The sequence below is a fragment of the Macrotis lagotis genome, chromosome 2, assembly GCF_037893015.1.
Source record: "Macrotis lagotis isolate mMagLag1 chromosome 2, bilby.v1.9.chrom.fasta, whole genome shotgun sequence".
Lineage (NCBI taxonomy): Eukaryota > Metazoa > Chordata > Mammalia > Peramelemorphia > Peramelidae > Macrotis > Macrotis lagotis.
In genome coordinates this window covers 49,106,572-49,131,438 of record NC_133659.1, presented here as the reverse complement: position 1 = coordinate 49,131,438, position 24,867 = coordinate 49,106,572, and the positions used below count along the sequence as shown (strand labels likewise).

The following is a 24,867-nucleotide window of genomic DNA, read 5'->3' as shown; positions in this document are numbered from 1 at the left end:
GTGATTTAGAAAAACAAATAGATCATTACTTTATATTTAATACTTTACAAAGCATACAAGTTTTCGTTTAAAAATGATCCTTTACAATTGGTAGCAGAAGTGGTGTTGGTTCTTGTCCTTCATTATCAAAGAAGACCAAAATGACACCACTATGTTAGAGAGGAGTTGCAATGTGTTCGACTGTGACTAATCAGACTGATACGAGTTCAGAATGTTCTACCACAGGTCGAACACAAACAGTCCATGTGAATACCCAGGATGGGTACTCTAAACTTAGAGTTCTCACATTTCCTTTAAACTGCTTCAGTTTTACCATGCTCATAAAGCAGAGTTCCCTCTCTGAAGAGGGCATGTCATGCTGAGCTGTCCTATGCCAATGTCTCTCATGATATACATTCAATTCCAAAGTTTCCTAAGAGAGACATTCATAGTGTCCCAACAGTATTTCCTCTGACCCGTATGTGAGTGCTTGCCCTGTGTGAGTTCTCCTTAAAATAGTCTTTTTGGCAAGTATGTACCTGGCATTTGAACGACATGACCAGCCCAGTTGTACTCTCTATAGTAATGTTTGAATACTTAGCAGTTTAGCTCAAGAAAGAATCTCAGTGTCTAGTATCTTCTCCTGCCAGGGCATCTTCAGAATTTTCCTAAGATATTTAATGGTATTATTCAACTACCTGGCATGGTGCTAGTAGACTATTCAGGTTTCACAGGCATATAGCAAAGAGGTCGGCACAATGAGTCTGTGGACCTGTAGTTTGGTAATTAGTCTAATACCTCTTCTCTAATACTTTCTTTTGGGGTTTACCAAATACTGAGCTAGCTCTGGCAATGCCCATCAACCTCATTATCAATGGGTGCCTCCCTGTAAAAAACACTACCAAGGTCAGTGAACTTATCCACAGTATTCAAATCTTCTCCATTTGCTGTGATCATATGGATGATCATATGCATATGGATGGTGGGGTGCTGGCTGATGGAGCACCTGTGTTTTCATGGGCCAAAGTTAGCACCAGCAGCAGAGAATTGCTCCATACTACATTGTACCTCAGCTTCAGAAGATGCATTGAGTACACAATCATTTGCAAACAGATCATGCATCAACACTCCTACTTTTGTCTTGGCTTGTAGCCTTTTCAAGTTGAAGAATTAACTCTCGGTGCCGTAGCTGACAGGGATGCACTGTTCATCATCAGTGAAGGTTTCTGATAGCTTGGCTGAAAACATGTTAAAAGCATGGAAGCAAGGACACAGTCACCTCAACCTGACTCAAGAATGATCATTGACATTCTCATTCTCCTAAGAAATTGGCAAGTGCTACAAATCAGGGATTAATATATTGCTTTGTGGGTTGCCTAGACTTCAGAGGAGTCTAGATGGTGCAGTGGATAAAGTTCTAGAAGTGAGAAAATTTTGAAATCCAATCTAGCCTCAGATGCTTCCTATGTATGTGACCAAGGGCAAATCATTTACCCTGTTTGCCCCAATTTCCTCAACTGTAAAATGGGAATAACAATACCTACCTCCCAGGAATGTTTTGAAGATTAGGTGAAAATATTTGTAAGGCACTTTGCAAACCTGAATGCACTGTTATCCATACTTTTTTTCCCTGAAAAACTGGTTATTAAATATTTACTAGTATATCACTAATTACAAATGAGAGGACAAAGATTCGTCTACTCCGAGTACTGCAGACCATGTTCGATGAAGAGGATGAGAGAGAGGAAGACAGTGAAGGAAACCCAGGGACTAGCTCAAGTACAGTTCAGGCTCAAAGTTCTGGGATACTGCATTTAATTATAAATGACAGCTTAGTGGTATTTTATCTGTATTGAAAATCATGACAGCTTAGTGGGATTTTACTACATTGAAAATAATTTGTTATACTTCAGGACAGAAAAATTTAGAACTCATTCTATGGAAAACAATAACTCTTGGTAGAACACTAGAATATTAGAAAATAATGATTGTGAATCATCATAAATCTAATTAAATTTAACTAAATATTTCAAATATATTTGCAAATGATATATATTACATATCTTTTAATTCTATTTTTTTGGTATGGATCTATGATTGTATTAGTATGAGGAGGGCCAATGGAAATTACCATGAAGAGCTCTACTCTGAGGTACCCAGGATAAGGAAGGGTTTTTGTTGCCCTCCCCAAATTCAAATGGCCAGTATTTTCAAAAATTAGGATTTGAGAAAATAAATCAAGCAATGAGGAGAGAAAAAAATTATTAAGCACTAATATACTAAGCCTGGGAAACAAAGAGTAAAAGGAGGCCTGTCCTTGCTCCCAAGGAGGGACTCTAATGAGGAAAACAACATACAAAAGAAAGTTCAGTTGTGGGGCAGTTACAAAAATTCAAAGAATTCTTCTGTACATCAGGAAAGGTAAACGACTGAGCCAGACATCTGCAGGGAAAGTAGGAAGGCCTGGTAATGTTCCATCTCACTAAACCAGAAGAGAGTTGGTAGTGACTTCCAGCTCTTGCTAGTCATATGAGTAATCAACCAGCCTACATGAAAGTCTGAGTGGTCAAGCTAGGGGAAGAGAACTAAAGGAGAAAGGGAAAAGAAGGAGGGCATCTCTCATTTTGGGAAAGTGTTTCTGCCACCCAAGTCTTCCTGATTCCAAGGTGTCCCTCTTTCCTCTACACTGTATTGGATCACAAAGCTTTTTATTCATGCAATCAAATTATTCTAAGGCATAAGCATCCTAAAGTAAGGGTAAGCATTTAGAGTATTTGAAAATAGCCCCATGAATTATATCCATATTGACATCTTAGAGAATTCAAAGCCTATGAAGGAAAAAAATAGATTGACTTTCAACAAGTCAGGGATGAAGAACACTTTTTTTGAAGGAGGGAGGCAGTAACCCCAAATTCTCTTTTTAAAAAATTTTAATGCACCATTTAATCACCCTGTGTTTTCCATTGTCATTCTCAAGATTTCAATAAAAATGACTATATTGCCAGAATGTGAAGTAAGGCAGTTAGGTGGCACTGTGGATAGAATCTGGAGTGAGGAACACCTGAGTTCAAATGTGACCTCAAGCACTCTGAGCAAGTCATTCAACTATCTGCCTCAGTTTCTTAACTTTAAAATTAGCTAGGGGTGGCTAGGTGGCGCAGTGGATAAAGCACCGGCCCTGGAGTCAGCAGTACCTGGGTTCAAATCCAGTTTCAGACACTTAATAATTACCTAGCTGTGTGGCCTTGGGCAAGTCACTTAACCCCATTTGCCTTGCAAAAAAAAACCTAAAAAAAAAATTAGCTGGAGAAGGAAAAGGAAGGCAACCATTACAGTTTCTTTACTGAGTACCCTAAATGGGGTCTCAAAATGTTAGACATTATTAAAATGAAAGAACAGTAACAAAAAATATGTTGGGTGGATTCCCAAGATGAACTAACAGAAAGATACGGACAAAATTACACAAAGTAAACACACATGGATGAACTGATATCTGTACCATTGAATCAATGGGATCCCAGATTCACTGGAGAACATTCATTACACATTATTCTTTGAGATTTATAAAACCTGACTTTATTAACACTAGCTAAATCAGAAATAAAACATCAGAAGTTTGATATTCTACCCCCAAATGCTGATAATTAGGCATTTGTCTTCCATTTTAGAAGTTAATGAATACCAAACACTTTGTGGCCTAAGGTGCTCCATTGAACCATGAAATGTATAATGAAACATTATTTAGAAAGTGTTGCATCTCAGGTCCAATGGAGCACTAAAAATATTCTTATAACATCTCCCTTTCTCCCTGTTGGGTAGGGGGTGAGTTAATGGGAAAGTACATATTTGCTATACTCCCTTTACACTAAACAAAATGGCATTGTTGAAGGAAGTCTTAATGTGTGGCTCAAGATTAGAATGTTGCTGAATGAAAATGTAGAATCTGGTGAAATGAATGGGCTTCACTCCAGTGGGAAAGTGTGTGGATTTTATTTCCACATTCCAGTCTTTTCATTCCCTTAAGACTTGGACTGACTGCAATGAAAGGTTTGAAATCATCAAAAACAAGACAAGTAATAGTATTCCTATTGGCCTGTAAGTACTTTTCAATGGAGGAACTCAAAAAATCAAGAGTTCCATTGTTGTGAAACATATTAGAGGAGACTTGCTTGACATTTTTTTTTTCGTTTTTGATGGTGTTTTTGGTGGTGTTGACTTAGAATGATTGACGATACCATGGAAAAGAAAGGCAGGAATTTTAACTCTGACTTGTAACTACCTCAATAGCAGTCAGAGCTTGTCTAAGGAACAGGAGGGGAGTTATTTTTCCACCATTACAAGAAAAAATGGTGAAGAAAATGACTTTTCTTCTGTGTTAATATATTTCTAATAACAGGGATCATTGGCACTGAACTTTCTTGACCTTAGTCTGTTCCCTTTTGCTAAAGTCATTAAGATGATTAGAACTTTGATCAGGGTTACAGTGTTAAAATTCTTCAGGTTTTTTTTTTCCCTCCCATTTCCTCTGAACTGAATCAGCTGGTTTGAAACCTCAGCACACATCCTATTAATCTAGTCTAACTCTTCCATCAGTCGGGGTGAGACTCTCCAACAGATTCCCTGAATCTGTGTTACAAAACATAAATCATGGGATTAAACTTGTAGGGGATGATGAAAGCTGAATTCATGTACATACATGTGGCAGTACAAATGGGTCCTTTTAGTGTTTAACCTGAATGAAAGCAATAAATTTGAAACAGGTTTAACCAACCATATTGGTAATCCACAACAGATTCCATAAATGTTGTTGAATGAACATTGGTTTTGTTCAGTAATCCCTTGGATTAAAGCAGGGAGAGATAACTCAAACAATCTGTAAAGAATCACATTATTTGGGCTATTTCACAGTGATCCACCAAAAGCTATCTGAGTTATTTTACATCTTACTCATTAGCAAATTAAACCAAGGAGAATATTTATCCTCTTTCAAAGCAAGGTTTAGGTTAGAATGAAGAGTGTTGAACAATGGCCTAAACCAGAAAGAAAACTGTATAGGCAATTCTTGATTATTTCCAATGTTCCAATGGACTTGTGGTCTCATCAATGCAATCATTCGGGTCCACCCTGTTTAAACCATTCTTCAGATTCTCCTATAAATTTGCCATAGAGAGTCCATGCAACATGGCAGGGACCTTTCTCAACTCCTCTTGATATTGGCATTGCAAGGACATGAAAGAAGCACCTGCATTGCCCAATGGTATTCTCTGTCTCTCTCTGTCTCTCTCTCTCTCAACCATACATTTCTCTTAAATGCAATCTTTTCATCAATTTGTTGTGATTCTCATCCCATCTTGTATTTGCTATTTGAGTGTCCCTCAACTTTAATTGTTCAGACACCATTCAAGTAAAAACTTATCTAGTCTTGTTTGCCAGTCTATGGACATTTATTCTACAAAGCAGCTAGATTTTTCTGGTGATAGAATAACAAAGCTAGAGACAGGAAAAAACTGAGTTTGGATCTTGCCTCTGATACTTACTAGCTGTGTAACCTCAGACAAGTCACTTAATCTCTCTCAGTCTCAGCTTCTTAATCTGTAAAATGAGATCAATAATAACCCCTCACACACAGAATTGTTATGAGAATCAAATGAGACTATATATATCCAAAGAACTTTGCAAACCTCAGAGCCTATATAAATGGTAGCTACTGTTACCAATTTTAGAACAAAAATCATTTTAAACTAAACGAGGGGAATTCTATATGTATGGGTTACCTACATTCTAGCAAAGCTTTTAATAAAGCATCTAATATTATCCTTATGGCAAATATGGGGAGATATGAATTGGATAACACAAACAGATGCATTAAGAACTTGCTTTATTTATTAACCATGCTCTCTCTTTATTCTTATTTTCTTTGTAGCCTAAGGCCCAATTACAAGAGAAATTTATTCATTACTTCACCCTTCTCTCCCATGCAGTACTGCAAATAACCAGGTGTTGAATATTAAATTCTTTGGGTCTCAACCAAGAAAAAATTGTAAAGCTATTGTTTGCATGTACTAAATCTTAATACTTACATTGATATTGTCTAGGAGGACCCTGTTCTGCTTTGACTTCACCTTTATGTAAGTAGAATTGTCTTGAATTTTTTGTGACAGAATCATATTAAACAATTTTCCCATGATTTAGAAAAAATATCGTTCTGTTTTAGAACAATTGGCAGTGCCGTCAGAGGTGATGACCACAGAAAAGATAGGCTTGTGTGAGACTGGATCATAATGATCGAGTGCACTATAGCGTAGTTTCATCTTTCCCAGGTATCAAGAAATTCAGGAACCTGAGTTGAGCCATTTCAGGAAAGATGTAATTTTATGGACTTGGGATAATACATATCCCAAGAGTTGGGCTTGTGTTCAGCCTGAGGGCATCCTACATTTCTTCTGCTAGTTATATGCATCTCCACCCCTCTTGCCTCTTCCACAACACCAACTCTTAACCCACAGACTTCTTTTCATAGTGGTCCCCCAAGTAGGAAAAAATATGCATAAGGTCCATAGTCCTCTTTGTTTTAAAAACTTTATTTAACAAAAAAAAAAAAACCATAAGACATAGGAGAGAGAAGTAGCAAAACCAATGGAAAGCTAACCTTGTCTCTACAAGAATGTAAATCCTTTAAGGGAAATTCATTCTTATCTTTTTATCACCAGGACCTAGCCCAAAGCCTGCCAAAAAAGGCAGCACTTAAATACTTATTAACTTGAATTAAAATCCTTTTTCTGCCAATAGTCTTTGAGTGATCCTGGGTAAGTCACTTAATGTCTCAACCTCCTCAGGAAACTCATTAAAACTTAAAGACTAGTTGCTGGTTTGCATTAGTAAGAGGAAGTTTTATACCCAATCTATTAATAGATGAAATCATGTTTATTATCAACATCTCCCCAAAATGTACAAAAACAAGCTGAAGGATTTTGAAATAAAACAGGTATTAACTTAAAATAAAAGAAGTTCTGGATTTACAATTGAATTAGTGAGAGGAAATCACCTTGAACAATGCAGATCACACCTCTAAAACTCTAAACCTTGGAGGGGTCAAATGATTCACTCAGGGTCACAGAGCTAACATATCCCCAGTAAACTTGTCTTGCTCATTTTGAGACTAGGTCTCTATCCTGTACTCCAAAACTGGCTCCAATGTCTTAACATTAAATGAAATTTGACATTTCCATGAACACTCCTACCTCTAGCATTATAATATAGACCATGCCATTTCTATGATTTCATGTTACAGAGCTTACAGGAGAAGCTGGCATCCTTCTTGCTCTCCACAACCACTTCCAGGCCCTGGTCACCCTACTACATCCCTTGTCTTAGGGTTCATACCATTCCAATTATGTTACTTTCCTACTGATCATCTATGAACCCTCTAGGATGTTCTTCTACCTCTCTCAAGGACTTCAGTATTTGGTTTTCAATCTTGCATTCAGCCCCCATCCCAACCTTCTCACCCAATTGTCCCAAGAGATCTTGAAGCACCTCCACACATATGAGTTCTAACTCTACTCTTCTTCACCCAGGTTCCTATCCTAGATCCTTCTCTCTTCTCTCTCTGTAAAGTCTCAGTTGATGATCTCATCAACTCCCATATTTTATGATCATCTCTGCAGATAATTCTCCAATCTACTTGCCCAGTCCTAATCTCCAGCTTCATATTTGCCTAATAGATATATTAAACTCTTTATGTCCAAAACTGATCTCCTCTTCTTCACTCCAAAACTCTCTCCTCTTTTGATCTTCTCTGTTATTTCAATAACCATTTTCCCAGCTACCCATGCTCCAAACCAAGGTGTCGTCTTCAACAGCTCCCTCTCTCTAGCCCCTCAAATCCAATATATTGTCAAGTTCTGTCATTTCAAACTATACAACAGATCTTGTATATCTCTTCAATGATACCACCACCACCACCACCACATGGTTGTGATACAGGCCCTAATCACCCCACAATTGGGTCATTGCAATAGCCAACTACTTCCCTTACCTGATCCAAACTTAGACACATTTAGCTGATTCCCAGGTCTTATTGATTCTATCTCAACAATCCCCAAAAGGTAAGGGAAACTCTCTTTCCATTCCCACTGTAGCTTCCCCATTTCAGGATCTTGTCTACTTTTTTCTTCAACTATTGCAATGACCTAATTGCCCTTCCTTTTCCCCAGAGGTTTCATTCCTATCCAATTTATTTTTTTTTATACTTCCTAACACAGGATAATGTTCATGTCAGTCTTCTATTCAAAACTTTTCAATAGCTCCTTATAGCCTCTGACTGACTTCTCCACTCTGCCCCAGTAGACTCTTCATTGGAATTATCTCATCTTTCTCTGTGAGCCCATTAGATTTGATAGTCCACCATGGATCCAAACTTCTATTTAAGGAGAGAACCCAGCTCAGCGATCTCCTCATCTCTCAAATGACTGATGATGATGATGATGATAGTTGTCCTTCCTTTTCAAAGAGAACCATGACATCAGAGAAGTAAAGCCATGATAAGCAAGTAAATTGAATTTGAATAGAGAGGACAGTGCTAAGTCACCAGTCTCACTTTCTCCTCCAGATTTCATATCTGGAGTTCAGTGGCCAGATTTTATATCCGTACAACTGGAGATGGCCCTAGATGGAAGGCAATGAGATCCAAGTGACTTGCCAAAGATCAGTCACATAGCTGGTAAGTGTCAAGTGTCTGAGGTCATATTTGAACTCAGATCCTCAGGGCTGGTGCTCTATCCACTGTACTATCAACTAACTACACAACCTTGGCACTTGTCTGGCTGACTTCTATATCACACCCCTGGGGTTGGGTGTCTCTCCTCCTCCTCCCATGTCCACAGCCTCCTACTGTTTTTCAGCCCCATTAAATTGTAAGCTCCTTGAGGACAGGGACTATCTTTCTCTTTCATATTTGTACACCCCCACCCACTAATAAATGTTTATTGACCAACTGACTATAAAATAAAAAAATGAAATGTTTAGTCTGATGTTCAAAATTCTTCATAATTTGTCCCCAATATGTCTTAACAACCATAACCACAAAAGTCCTCTTTATAGGATTATAAAACCATAAGATCAAAGATAATAAGTTAGAAGGAATCTTAGATGCCACTTTCTCTGATATCCTCATTTTGCAGATGAGGAAATAAGATCCAGTTAGCTAAAATTAGATAAAATAACATCCTACATACAAAGGACTATAGTCTAGAACTAAAAAGGACTATAGTCTAAAACTAAAAAGGACCTAAGAAGTGATCTATTCCAGTCTTCATTTTACAGATAAGGAAACTGAGACTCGGGGAAGTGAGGACACATGCATAGAATCACAAAGCAATAAATGTCAGAGGCAGGTTTCAAGTTTAGGTAGTTTGGCATGAGAACCAATGCTCCTTCCATTATACTATACTTTTCTCCCCTAAATTACAAATTTTAGTTAAATTGTGATGTTACTCATTTGCTTTTTTGTTGTTTTTCCACCAACCTTCACTCAGAGGGTTCTCTCACTTGAAATAAACTCACCAACTCATTCAATCAATTAACAAGCATTTATTTGTTCCATATTCCTAACATTCCTTCTTTCCCTCCTACCTATTGCCCATATTTCCTGTCCTTCCTTCTTTCTTATTAAGTGCTTACTATAAACCATAGTGTTAAACTTAGGGAAAATAAGAAGAAAAAAAATCCCTGCTAGGGAATGTAAGGCAAGGACCTTACATTTAAAAAAAATGTATAATAAATGTTTAAAATTTTATTTAAGGCAATGAGGCTACGTGACTTGCCTGAGGTCACACAGCTAGGTAATTATCAAGTGTTTGAGGTCACATTTGAATTCAGTTTCTCTTGACTCCAGGGCCGGTGCTCTATCCTTTGCGCCACCTATCTGCCCCCAAGGACCTTCCATTTTGAAGGTCCCTTAGCTTCCAGGCTTAATTCTGGAACTACTTCCTCCATGAAGTCTTCCAAGATTCCTCTAGTTGAAAGTAATCACTCTCCCTTCTCAAATTTCTCATAGCATTTTTTTAATAACCTTAGTTTGGAATTGGATTCAAATCTTTTAAATCTTAGCTCTGACAATCACTTTTGGTATTGACTTGAGCATTACTTAACAACTCTTGGCCTCAGTTTTCCTCTCTGTAAAATTAGGGTGATTATCAAATGATCTTCTGAATTTATCATATCCTGCCTCATAATAGAGGTATTTCTCATCTTATACCTCAGTTAGATTGTAAGTCCCTTAAGGGCTGAATCTATGACTCTTTCATATCTTTCACAGCACAAAACTTAGTTATGGATAATGTTTAATAAATAATTACTAAACTGAAGTCACAAATTTAGATTCATAGTACTTTAGGTTTATAGTTAGCTATTTTCTACACATTTTACAAGTATGGAAGCTGAGATACAGAGATGAGGAATGACTTCTTCAAGGTCTCATGGCTAACAAGTGAGAGAATTGCAATTCAGATATAACTGTACAAACTCAGAGGCATCCCAAAATAGAATGGGATGTCTTGGGAAGCAATGAATTTCCCATTCCCACTTCCCCATGCCTTGGAGATATTCAAGATAAAGAAACACAATAAGTTTGCAATGGAGAAAAATTTAGTCAATCAGTCTAAATAGTCTCTGAGTTTTCCTCTCTCCTAAAATTACTTTATTCAGAGTCTTTAAACTTCATTTTTAAAAATGAGAAAGTAGATACCTTTAAAAGAGTCTATTAACCTTTTTATAAAATGAAGCTGTTGTCAGCAGTAATGAAATAATATTTGTAAAGAGGTTAATATATAGTAGATGCTACATATATTATTGTTCTTTTCCCTTCCCCATTTTACAGTTAAAGAAACTGAGGCAAAGAAAGGATTATCAACTTCACCAGGGTCCCATGACTAATTAAACCTAAATCCCCTGTCTGAGTCTAGCACTCTCTCTCTAGGTCAATATTTACAAAACCATCCATATGTTTGAATTCAAAAAAGAAAATTGCCCCGTCCACCCTGAGTGGCCTCAGTAGGACTAAAATATGAAGGCTAAACAACAAACAATTAGCTCCTTGTTTTACTTTTTCTGATTTGTTAGTTCAAACTTCTTTATTTTGGCTTGTCTTAAAGACAGTCATATATATATATGGATTTTTCTGCCAAAGTCTATGAAATTTCTCTTGCTATCTTCCAATGGGGCAGATGCAATGGAAGGAAAAGTCTAGGCAAGGGTTATGCCAGCTCTTGTCCTAGTCAATGTATATTCAGTATAAGAAGCAGTCTCATCTTACTGGGCAGGAGTTCCCATTCTATGTGCCATATAAATAGACATAGATATATAGATATATAGATTGATTATTTTTCCATCTTCTTGTCCTTTGACTCTTTTTTTCTCCCTTTCTTCCTCCTTCCTCTCAATTGTTATTGCCAACTCTATTAATCATAACTTAATATTGGTAGAACAACAGACACATGTGAATCTCTAAGGAAAAACACAACTACAGAAATCAGAACTTTTAAAATGGGGAAGATGAGATGTTTCAATAAATAAATTTCTTACCTTACAAAGATCCATTAGAGACATATCTTAATCATTGTATTTCTATAGGTTTTTTACAAAAAAAAATTATATTTGCATGCAACTGTTCTGGGGGGGAGGGTCACAGATCAGGAAACTGAGGCTTAGAAAAGGTGTTCCTCAAGATTTCAACAGCTAAAAACAGTGGGAACAAGCTAAGAATCCAGGTATTTGATTGCTATTCATATATGCCTTCCTTATATATGCATTCCTTCATATTTCAACCCTGCTGATGGAACTTGAGGTTAATGGGAAATTTTTCCTTTTTTAGGAGTCCATACCTATGGATGGCTTCATAAATGTTGTTAGAAAATTGAAGTGGAAAGAAAGTATTCATTCAGGGGATGTGGATTTAACCAGCCATGTGACCCTGGTAAAGTTATTTTCTTTTTCTTTGCATCAGTTTCCTCATCTGCAAAATAGGAAAGGGAAGGGAATAAGCATTCATGCAGTGCCTACTATGTGTGAAGGACTGAGATAAGTACATTACAAATATTAGCTCATTTGGTGCTTGCAACAAGATGCCTGGGAGTTAGATGGAATTTTTTATTCCATAGTACTATTGAAGAAACTGAGATATATAAGGTAAGGTGGGCTACATAGCTTATATAGGCAGCTAGGTCGCTCAGTGGATAGAGCACTGGACCTGAAGTTAGAAAGACTTGAGTTCAAATGTGACCTCAGTTATTTAAAAAGCTTTTTAGATCCTGGGCAAGTCACATAACCCTATTTGCCTTGGTTTCCTCATCTGTAAAATGAGCTGGAGAAGGAAATGGCAAATGTGTCCAATATCTTTCCCAAGAAAACCTCAAACAAGGTCATAAAGAGTTGGACAGGAAATAACTGATCAACACAACTTGTGTGTCTGAGGCTGGATTTACACTCAGGTCTTCCTGATGCCAAGTCTAGTGCTATATTCACTAAGCCACCTAACTGCCTTGAAGCTTAAATTATTTCTCTTCTGACACCCCAGGATTATTGTGAAGAAGTTGCTTTGCAAATCTAGAGGCATTTTAGTATAGTGAAAAGAATTCCCAATTCGGTGTTATTAGACTTGAGTTTGAGTCTCACCTCCAGTTAAACTTATATGACCTTGGGCAAGTCACTTAACTTCTTTTTGAATTTTAAGAAGCTTCTGGGATTGCCACCGATCTATGATCCTTATTATCCTACATAAAATGGAGGGAATTTAAAAACATTAGATGTCAAAAAGCACCTTTCTTTGGGTACCATCTCTACTTTGTAGAGGCCAATAGAAACAATAATATTTCAGTTCAAGCCCTTCTGCAATTCCTTTTCTCAGCTTCCAAAAAAATCTGGAATTGCCTCGGTTTTGTCTTTAAATGAGATTAATGTTTAAACATGGCTATCTCATGGTAGTTGAAAGGAAATTGCTTTGTAATCCTGAAAACCCTATGGAAATGTGAATTATCATCATTATGATAAGGATGAGCTGGGAGAGACTGGAGCCAAAGAAACCAATTAGGCTATCATAATGGTCCAGGTGGGTGGTAATGAGAGCCTGTCCCAGGGTGGTGGCCATGGCAATAGAAAGAAAGGCACTGATTTGGATATGATTTAGATAAAGGCCTATCCTTGAAGATAGCAAGTTTATCCAATCTGCCGATGACTCAAAGCTAGATGGGATATTAGCCAACTGGATGGTAGAATCAGGCTCCACATCAAAGCAAGCTAGAATATTATTCTAAATAATAATAATAAGGCAAGAGGTGGAGAAAGAGAAGGTGGAGCCCGAGAAGAGAAATGGAGATGGAACAAAAAAGAATAAAAAAGAAGTGCAAGAAGAAAAAAGATGTAGACAATACAAGCTTATTCTAAATCAAAGAAAACCTTTTTAGATAGCACTAATGCTTTCTCTAGATTTAAAGCATTTACATATTTCACAAGGGCTTAGAATAAACTACTGAAGGAGGGAAATCTCATTGTCTCGATTTAAAGGAAAATAGAAAGATCAAGGAATAAGTGACTCTCCCAAGGTTGCAAGGCTCATCAGTCAGTGTCCAGATCCCAAGGAATGCATCAGAGTCTTCTCCATCCGCTGCCCTTTTTAAGACAGTACAACTCCCTAAGAAATACTCAGAAACAGAGATGAAAAATAGAGTCCTTTATAATGAAACCTGTGAATCTAAAGCAGCCAAAATTAAGACCAGAGAATCAAAAAGACACAGAGAGACCAGAAAGAGACAGAAACCTCAAGGCATGCCTTGAATATTTTGAAATGAATAAAATGGGTGAAAGAAGGAGAAAGACTGGGGTGGGGAGAAAGTAGTCAGAGGGAGAAGGAGATGGAGAGAAAGGGGAAAAGAGAGGAGAAGGAAGAGAGGAGAGGGAGCAGGAGAAAGATAAGGGAGAAACATCAGAGAGTTGGAAAGACACAGACCACAAAGTTTAAGGCATGCCATGAATATTTTAAAATGAATAAAGGGAGAGAATGGGGAGAGAGGAAAGAGAGGGAGGAAAAAGATGGGGAGAGAAAGGGGAAAAGAGGAAGAGGGAATAGGGAGAGGGAGAAAGATAAGATGGAGGAGGAGGGAGAAGGGGAAGAAATGGAAGAAGGGAGGAAGGATAGAAAGTATATAGAGGAGAGAGAAAAAGAGAGTGGGAAATAGGAAAAGAGAAAAGGGAGTAGGGAGAGATGCACAGAGAGAATGGTTTCTTTTAACTAAGTGAGGAAGGGAATTCAGAGGTTGGTGACTAACCATAGAAAACACCTGCCTTCCTGAAATTAGAATCTAAGCATCAAGGCACCAGGCACTCTGACTTATAATGACTGCCAAATGGGTGAAGCCCAATCTCTTAAAGTAAAAGGGTCCTAAATTGTAATTGGACCATCATGGATTAAATTTCAATACCTGAAAATTTTCTCAGAAATGAATAGGCCATTGGGATAGACTGCGGAGCTTGGGCATAATATACTTCCCGCAGCTGATCCTGGCAGGTCACTCTGTTTGGCACCAAATAAAGGTCCTGAGTGCTCTTTAAGGGTATTCAGCTGCTGAGTGCTTACTTCATTCATTCCTCATTGTGCTCCTGCTAGCAGATCCAAAGAAAACGCCTCAATCAGCTTTGTGGGTGAAATGTTCCTTCCACTGTAGAGTCTGAGATCTCTCTGGCCTGGATCTACCACTTCAGAGGGAGTTCTTAGAGTTAGGGACACTCTGAATCTTAATGGTTTCTAAGAAATGTGGTTAAAGAGGAGAAATGGGGTAGGGAGGGACAAAGGGAGCGGGGAGAACAAATAACGTGCATTTTATTTGAGGTTGGGTAGTGCCTTTAAGAAGTCTCATTTGTGGCTGTAATTCCCATAACCTTAGAAAACTGGGAAGTCCCATGTGAAGGCCATTGAGTACATACACAAACAGAACTACAGCCTAATGAAGGGCAGCCATCAAAGACTGGCCGATGCTAATGTGGTCTTAGGCTTCATTAAAAGAGAAGGAGTATAGAGGACTTTGGAAGTCATAATCCCCCTGTATCCTGCCCAAATCAGACTATAAGTTAAAGACAGGCATCTCCGGGATGATGAAGGGACTATACTATAGGAGGAACAGTTAGAGGAATCGAAGGTGTTTGGCCTGGAGAAGAAGAGACAAAGGAAAAGAACCAGGAACAATAAATGGGAGATACAGAAAGGCAGATTTTACTACAATAGCATCCTAAGAATTAGAGATCCCCAAGAGTGCAATCAATGGTTTTTCCTCCCTAGAGGTCTTCAAGTAAGGCTAGCTATTGAATCTCTTTTGGGATGCATTTAATGGCAACCACAGAGCTGACAATCACATACTAGACTTGAAGTCCAAAGACCTGAGTTCAAACCTTGCCTATGAAACTGCCAGTTAAATGACGTGGGCATTTCTTTTACCTTCTATTTGAGTCTCCTGATCGGCAAAATTAAAGGATATGATTCAATAACTCCTAACCATGCCTTCCAATCCTAAATCTATGTTTCTATAATCCTATGTTGTTAAAGGGATTCTTATTCTAAGTGGCAACAGATTCTGCAAAAATTATCCATCTTGTCTTTAGAGAAATCCTATTTTCCATTTAGTTTCTCTGGTTGCATTTTCTCTGAGTTACTGAGCAGAGCAAAAGTCAATTCATTCAAAGGCTTTAGTTGGTTGAGTGTTAATTTCTGAGTCTTATGTTCCACATTAAGAATATTTTTGTGTCAATCCTGGTAATGTTTTCTAATCACAAAATAATATTTCCTGTCCTCCCCCATATGGGCTTTAGAACTACAGGAGCTATAGCCTCTCTACAGAGGTCACGAACCTGTCTGCTGAAGTACAGATGAATGTAAAATATTCAACTGAGTTTAACAGGCCTTATTAATGTGCAGACCTGGGATGCATTTTTTATTTAAATTTATCAAAAGGCTGAAAGGCCAGGATTTTTTTTTATTGTTTTTACCTTCAGCTTAGTAGAATTGCTGCATGTTGCTACAAATGAAATGTACCAGAATACAATCTACCTAATTATTTTACCTAGATCAGGGTTGCAATTGTACTTAATATTTCTAAGACCTTTTAGTCATGAGAAGTCTTTCCCATCAGGACTAGAAACTGGTGCTAATTATTTTACTTAAAGTTTTTTGAAATTTGATCTGAGCAGTAAACAAATCTGACTTGTAATCTATGGAGCTGAGGGCTATTATGAAGAAATTGTTTTGAGATGAGGAAGCTAGAAAAATCTATTCAAATTGTTTTTCTTTTCTATTTTACTGTTTTAGAGGTCAAAATTTGGGAGAGTTATGCTTGGCCCATTTGAACATATTCTTAAATAGAACACAGAAGGTCAGTTGTTTCTGTTGATTTTAAGTTTCTTGAGGGCAGGAATTATACTTCATATATCTCCTCAGCACAGTGCTTTGGCACAAAAGAATTTAATAACTTCTTATCAAACTGGATTTCTTGACTGGTTTTCTTGATTTGAATCTTGGGAGACAACTAATGTTCAAATTTTGTGAACCAAAAGACCTTCAATGTACTTATGTACAAAGCAATGTACAAAGCAATGAATTTGAATAAATATTTTCATTTCAAACCAACTCATTTTAAGCAAAGGCTTTTGTGTCAGAATTCAAATTCTACATCAGAAAATTAGCTATGTAACCCAGAACAAGTCATTTAGCTCCTCTCAGACTCAATTTCCTTATCTGTAACATGAAGTATGTGGACTCAAGGATTTGAAAATGTCTTCTCAACCTATAACTTTATGATCCAATAAGTTTGACTTATGTGTAAGGCAGGGGTGTGGAAACCTTTTTGCTTCCAAGGGCTGTTTGGATATTTATAACATCATTTACCTGCATATTTGGTGCAACATTCAATTAATTCATCCTTAAAAAGCTCCTAAATTTATTGAATTTCAAGTCCTACTGTGGTTGCTGGGGCAGTGCCAGACCAAAGCCTTGGACCTTAGGGTGTGACAATAGACCCCGAAATATCGTCATGAATTAGGAAGAAGCTTGATACTTCTATCAGGAGATCTATGTTCAAATCTATCTTCATATTTCCTCCGGGGGGGGGGGGATCCCCAAAAAAAGTCACCTAAACCTTCATTTGTATAGATTAAGATGTATAAACAAGGGGTTTGCACTCAATGGAGGTCCTCCAGTTCCATGTCCTTATTTTAATCTATGATCTTCATTAGCATTTTCTCTGAAAGGATATGACATGCATATAGATAATTATAATAGGAAAGAGAAAGAAATGGTCTTCATGAAGTGTTCAAGGAAAATTTGAGGAGGTGAAGAATGCTTTCAGCTATGGGCCTTCTTTGACTTCTTTTCTAAAATGAATTTCAGTTTCTCAAAAATGTATTTTATTCATCCTTCAAGGAAAATCATCCAAAAAAGATTGGCTCTATGCCATCATTTTCCTTTTCACTATGACAAAATGTTGTTTGGCAATTTTCTCAGGAAAAACTATTTCTTTCATTAAATCTTTAAAAAGAACATTTTGCAGTTGAGCAAAAAAAAAATGTCCCTTGCCATACTTAAATATTAAAATGAAAGCATATTTTGTAATTCATTGGGGGTTGTAGGGGTTTTGATCTGGCCTTTCATTTTTTTTTAAACAACAGACTGGTTATTTCATTGGTATAAGGGTCTCCCAATGAGAAAATGCAGATCAGCACCTGCTCATCAATTTAGGGAGCTGCCCAGGAACCTGAGAAATTGTGACTTGTTTAAGGTCAAGCCATTGGTAGATATCAGAGCTAGTAACTGAGCCTGGGTCTTCTTAACTGAAGACTCATTCTCCCACCTTCAGGTGCAGTTCTCCAGCAAACTGCATTTCATGTTTGTTTATGAACATATTGAATTCAGCAACAGTGCATTACAACAAAGAATAGAGCAAAATAAACTTTAGGTAAGTCTTTCCCTGCCTACACATACACTGTTATCAGATTATGTCTTCATTGCCCAGATGTCATGGAGAAGAATGTTGTATTGTCTGCCTTTTTCTCCCCCAATCTGACTTGCCTACAGCATGTCAACTGGCAAGTTCATAAAATGTATTATATTTTCCACTGCATAGAAACAAGTGCAAACAAGCAAAAAATGACAAGATTGAATAGTGCTAGAAGGCCAGTCTGGCTCCAATTCCTCCTTTTTTTGTACAGACCAGATTTGGACCAGGAATGAGCTTGGTGATCAAGAGGATAGCATATTGGATTGATGAGAATCAGGAAGATGAGTTCAAATCTTGCCTCAAACACTTATTAGCTCTGTAACCCAATCAAGTTGCTTAATCCTGTTTGCCTCAGTTTTTTCATCTGTAAAATGAGTTGGAGAAGGAAATGGTAAACCACTTCAATATCTTTTCCAAGAAAGGAAGAGTTGTTGAATAGTATGATGTGCTAGATCCTTTTTTTCCATTTCCTCAACTGTAAAATGGAAATGAAAATAGTACCTTTGGGTTGTTGTTTCAAATGAGAGCAATATAAAATGTTTACCACTTTTGTGGAACATAGTAGGCTCTTAATAAATACTTTTATCCCTTACTTAAAGAAGCCTTCAGGTAGCTCTCTAAAACGAGAATTTGCAGATGAGTTGCTGTTCTGCATTAGTAGGGGCAGATCCACATCTGGAGTTCTCCATATCCAGAGCTGTAAAGGCCTTTACAAGTTATCTAGTTCAATTCTCTCATTTTACAAATGAGCCACTTGAGGCCTAGAAGGGGAAAACAATTTGCCCAAAGTCACACAGAAAATTAGCAAAAACAGGATGATACCAAATTCATACTCCTAGTGCAGTGTTCCACCTCTCCTCAGACCCTTCAAAATAGCCAATTTGAACCTAATGCTTTTCAGCATTTCTAACTAACTGAAAAAAGTTGGTTATATTTGTCTCTTCAATTGGTTCACTATCAGAAATCCCTATTCCAACTGCGTCACCTAGGCAGAAGTCATAGAGGAGCTTCCAGGTTCTTTCCTCAACTCACCCAAGAATCAGAAGCAAAAGTCCCCACTAGCAAATTGAAATGGAGACATTGAGGCAATTCTTTTGCAATTCTTCGGCAATTCTTCAGCAAATCCAGGTCAAACCTCCTCTTTGGGATGAAATTCCAAATAATTTAAATTACATTTTTCTAGTACCATTGCTTCACTTCATAAATAGAACACATTTCAGAAGCCTCTTAATCTCTTCTTCTCAGATCTTCTCTCCCTAAATCATGGGGAAGTATAATTCCCATATTTCAGGCTACTTGATAATAATCATGACCTCCAAGATAAGGTGTCATATAAATTTACCACATATTAACATTCATGAGTTAGTGAGGGATTACAAGTTGAGATTTCAACTGATTCATTTTTTAATAATTCTGGATCAATTATTTGAATTTGGTAAGGGAAGCAAACCATTAAAAAGCAGTTGAGGCAGATTAATTGCTTATCACGTCTGCATTCCCCTTTCAAACAGTGTTGAACTATGTGTTTAACATGGACTCAAAGTGTTAGAAATGGATTTGACTCCAGGAAATAAATGACAGAGGGTATTATATTTTAAGGACCATTAAAACCCTGAAATTTCATAGTGACTTAGCAAACAACCCGTCATTTAGCCTAGATAGTTTTGTAACGGTGAGGCAGTGGGGAAATTCTGTGTTCAATGGCCCTCCCACTTTCACATCTTTAGGTAGAATCCAGCATGCCGTATTATAAAAAGTAATGGCCTAGGAACCTGCAGATCTGGGGATTAATCCCAACTCTGCCACTGACTACCTGTATGACCTGGGCCAAGACCATTAACTTCCATGAACCTTGATTTCCTCATCCAAAAAAACATAAACTGAACTATTAAAATGAGCCAAGACTGGAGGCTTAAGACACAGGGGAAAGAGCCCTCGTCCTGGCCCAGGATTCTCATTCTGCTTCTGACCTTGAATTCTCATTCTGCTTCTGACCTTTACCTGTGCCATCTTGGACAGGCAAATCAACTTCTCTGGCTTCAGTTTCCTTCAGAATTCTCAACTGTAAAATGGGAAGGGACAGGATTAGATGACTGGCTTCTGAGTTTTCTTCCAGCTTCCAGTGTAAATGAGTAAATTGCAAACAATTTTTGCAGTCTTTTAAGGTTTCCAGAGACTCTTACTAGATTTCTAAGGTCTCTTCTAGCTCTAAAATTCTATGAATCTATGTTCTTTAAGAAGGAGAAAAAGAGTCAAGGAATGGGGACAAATATATCCTCTCACTGAGCTATATTAAGAAGTATATGAGGATAGTATCAGGAAGGATGACTCAGAATTCACTTGATTTATCCAAAGTTTCAAATGTCTTGTCTCAGAAGTTGTTAAAGACCAATAGTTTCAGTCAATCTAATTGGGATTATTTCATAGATAAATTCTCAATATCTCCTTACTGCCCCCAAAAGTCATTCAAGAGCATAATAATCTGTGATAATGGAGTTCTATGTATTATGTTTATAAATACAAGGACAAGCTGGAGAGGATAGGGAATGGGTTTTTTTTTAAAGAAATATTAAGAAATCAGAGCTTAGGGTGGATAATAACTATGATATTATCCAGTAGGTTTTCTTGTTGAAGCTTCTTATTTAATCATCTTTCTACCTCATTTGTTTTCTTTTTTCTATCTAGCATATAATTTCTATTAAATTAACAAGACCAATGTGAGTAGATTAGAGAACCAATAAGCTTGTTCTTCCATAGAGATAACCAGACAGCAAATTTTTAAATAATTGTAGTTGACCATCCTATGACATGTAGAAATCTATAAAACAACAAAAATCCAATGCTTGAAATAAATAAAGTAAATAAATAAATAAGCAAATCAATAAATAAATAAAATCTGCCAAACCATGAATACCAAAAAGAAAAGTTTATAAGGAAGCTCTCATTTTTAGCTAACTGAACGAAAACATTTCATCTTTTTTTGTTGTTGTTCTCTTGAAGTACGCCTGTGCATTTTTTTCCCAAAGTAAATGCATACTTTCGTGGTTAGCTTTTTTTTTCCTTTAACATAATTTACATATGGCACGGGAGAGAGATGTCTTAGAAAATCATAAAGTGGCTCTGCTTGTAAAAGCAATGTCCTTTCTTGTTAATGCCAAGAATGCTTTTCCCAAAACACTCATTCTCTGCTCAAGACACTGGATCCGCTAATGAGGAAAACACGGCAAGTACCTCCGCTGAATGTTTCCCTTTGTTTATCTACAGGGAGTTCATGCTGTAATGGGAAGGATCCCTGAGTATCAATGAGTCTGAAAGTATTATATTTCTGCCAAGAGTAAAGTTGTAAAGCTTCTGGTGCCAACAGCTCAAATTAATCGAGAATCAAGCAAAAGGAACTTGGGTGCCTTGAAGAGCTCAGGGATCAGATCGTTTCCATTGTCTCTTTTTTATAAGATACATTCCCCATCATTTGCATGAGCCCTCTGCTCTGTCTAGTCTTAGAGTTGATGGTTGGCATCCCCCTAGGGGATGTGCGATGAAATTGATAGAGACTGTGGTGGCGACACTTGGCAAAAGAGAGGGGGAAGGAAGAAGGAAGGAAGGAAGGAAGGAAGGAAGGAAGGAAGGAAGGAAGGAAGGAAGGAAGGAAGGAAGGAAGGAAAGAAGGAAGGAAGGAAGGAAGGAAGGAAGGAAGGAAGGAAGGAAGGAAGGAAGGAAGGAAGGAAAGAAAGAAAGAAAGAAAGAAAGAAAGAAAGAAAGAAAGAAAGAAAGAAAGAAAGAAAGAAAGGAAAAACACAAGACTTCAACACTTCTAGATAGTCTTAGTTCCCAAAGTGATTCTTGCTGGCAACCCAATCCTTGAAAACCATCCGATGCCCAATACTAATGAGCATCTTCAGATGGATTTTACAAATAAGATACTGTATTAATTCAGCATATGAATGGAGAGAATACCTTTGATTGCGGAAGGAAAAATACACAACTACTCACATGACATTTAGGTTTCATGTAAAAAACATAAATAGCATATGAACCGTCCCTCAGCAAGAGTTGCAGATTTTCTCCTTCCAAAGGGTGTTCTGAATATACATTTCAAGCATAATAGCCCATAAATAAAATATGGAGCTTGCCAAAGTTATTTCCCCCCCTTATATAGAACCTTTAGTCACTGCCCCAGACTCTAATTTTCTCTTGAGATGCAATTTAAGAGCTTAAAAAATGTTTTTTAAAGACTTCCTATGAAATATGCAGGGTTGTGTGTGTGCATTTTTTTATTTGTGTTTCTATATGGCCAACTTGCTCTGTTGTTATAAATACTGTATGTAAAATTACCAGATTGCCCTGCATTCCATTTTTACAGGGGATACTGCATCATTAAGCATTGAGAGAATATAATATAACTATTCAAACTGCTTAAAATATTTTGTAACCATAAATTATTATCCAAAAATATTTTTCAAGTAGATAAAAAGAGTTGTCAATTCTGCATAGTGAATGCCTCATAAGGGGCTCGTTTGTGGTTGAAAACTGAATAAAAGCAGTAAATTAAGACCAGACTTAACCATAGAGAAGCTATAATCCACTGCAGATTTCTTTGGTGAATGAAGCATTGTTGTACGGATTTATCCTTCTTGCTTGTACAGTTAACCAGTCACATCTGGGGCCAGAGTGCTGTCTGTGTACATAGACAACTTGGGTTCACCAACCCCAAGGAGGGAAGCACGTGGCCTGTTCGCAACCAATGAAAAAATGTAAAATAAACTCCAGACAGTATTGGGGGGGGAGTCTTTTTGAGGGGGAAGATATTATTTTGAAGTCAAATCTTTGTAAACAGAAAAAAGAAGGGGGGGGGGGCTAAGAAATGAGAGGGCCCTTAAGAAAGTTCCTTCAAGTCACTTTCCAGTGGGCTCCATGTTGTCTCAGTTGGTTTCTGTTTAACAGCTGGGGAGGACGAGTGTGAAAAGGATGTGTGTTGTGAGTGTCTGGACCTTTCGAATCTAATCTTGGCTGAGAACTGGTTGAAATATAGTATATGTTGAAGGAGCATCGCCTGTCATAAATATTCATCCTCAGGAATGTAAATAGCGAACAGACATATCAACTGTTGCTCGCTGTGTTATCTAAGATTGTTGATTTTTCTGGATTGTTTGTCAGCAGGGTGAGTCATTAATGAAGGAGAAGGCCCAGGGAAGAATTGACAGTGAATCAGTTTAGACTTCAAGTTGTTTATTTATCTTGGTGATTACACACCAATCAAGTGACTGGTTTGCTTTGTGAAAGACCAACCTAAAGAACTCCAAGTAAGTCTGCTTCTGCTCCTCCTTTATTTCTTTCAGAACCCCACTTTTCCAGAGGATATTACATTTGATTCTACTCCTGAAGCATTGTATCTGCCCCGCAGGCTACACAAAATATTACTGATTCTGAACCTGAAGGGAAAACTGTAAGTTTATAGTCATTCTCAAACTGTTTTCAATCATGGGGCATGGTCCTCAAGCTATTTTCTAACTTATTTTAAGATGTTCAGTCAGATGCTTTTGTTTAAATACATCTATACACAGAAGGAAAGGGAGAAACAGAGAGACAAAGGACACACACAGAGAACAAGAGACCAAAAGAGAGAGGTAGAACAAGAGAAAAGCAGAATGAATTGGGAAAAAAAAGATTAAAAAATGTTCAATGATAGGAAAGAAAGTCGGAGACAGAGACAGTAAGATCAAGTAAGAAAGAAGAGACAGAAAACCGGATGTAGAGAGTGAAAGTTATTTCTAATATGCATGCTGCATCTGACACCAGGAGAAACTATCCTTGCTATGAAAGACAGTAAAATAGAGAGAATGAGTGACTAAGAGTGTTTGTGTGTGTGTGTGTGTGTGTGTGTGTGTGTGTGTGTGTGTGTGTGAGAGAGAGAGAGAGAGAGAGAGAGAGAGAGAGAGAGAGAGAGAGGGCGAGAGAGAGAGAGAGAAACATAGGGAGAAACATTCAGACATAGTTAGGAGAGAGTTTGTATTCAAGAAGAGTAAATTTTTATTAAAATACTGAATTTATTTAGCCAATTTGGAAATCACTTTTCAAGAGGATTCAATTTCCCTTATCAAAGTATTAGCACTCATTAAGATTTTTTCTGTACCGTGTCAAATAATATGAAAAGATGAGCCTTCTCATATGTGTTCTCTGTATTTTTATGCATATATACATAGATATAGAGCTATAGTCTTCTAACTCTTGGGTCTTGGGGGTTGCTTCTTTGTAAAAGAGAAATTAGCCTGGGCCAGGGACGCTCATTTAAATGGAACCAAGTTATTAAACTGTAAACCATTCTTTTAGCTGGAAAAAAAGATCAATAAGCCTAGAAGAAGCTTGGTCCTCTTTACACCTGTAAAGGGCTCACTATAAAACATCGACCCTCCAAAATACACACCTGATTAGATTCACTCTCTGAAATATCAGAATTCCAATGATCCATTCCACTTAATTATAAGAAACATAGCCTCATTATCCACATTGTTCCTTTCTGAAGTTATCTGTTTCTGAGGCAACCAAGTTCTTAAATTTCCTAGCAGTTCAGGTTAATGCATCTAATCATCTTCCTCTGTCAAAAGCTTTTGTCACTACCCATCTCCACCAGCTTAAGTAAAAGAGGTTGCCATGCTAGTCATACATATAAGTTTGACTCAAACACAAACATTTCATTAAACCCAAAGATTTCCCACTGGTTTTTGTGTTGCCACTCCACAGGCTGAAAAATACTGACTTTCCTTAATTAAACACCAAAAATTATGTGGTTCTTGCTTTCTCTCAGTTAGGGGAACTTGGGCCAAAGCTTGGCTGAGATCAGACAACAGCAGCCAGT

General features: G+C 37.4%; 1 long non-coding RNA gene across 2 annotated transcripts in view; it reads left to right on the top strand.

Annotated features, from left to right (window-relative positions):
- Positions 1-23,449, top strand: part of LOC141510990 (uncharacterized) — a 380,427-nt gene extending 356,978 nt beyond the window's left edge. The window contains exons 3-4 of one of the 2 annotated variants that reach the window (XR_012475223.1): positions 11,852-11,953; positions 23,351-23,449. This is a non-coding gene — a long non-coding RNA (uncharacterized LOC141510990). The remainder of the gene's footprint in view (positions 1-11,851; positions 11,954-23,350) is intronic. The other variant, XR_012475224.1, reaches the window with a different exon arrangement.
- The last annotated feature ends 1,418 nt before the right edge of the window (positions 23,450-24,867 follow it).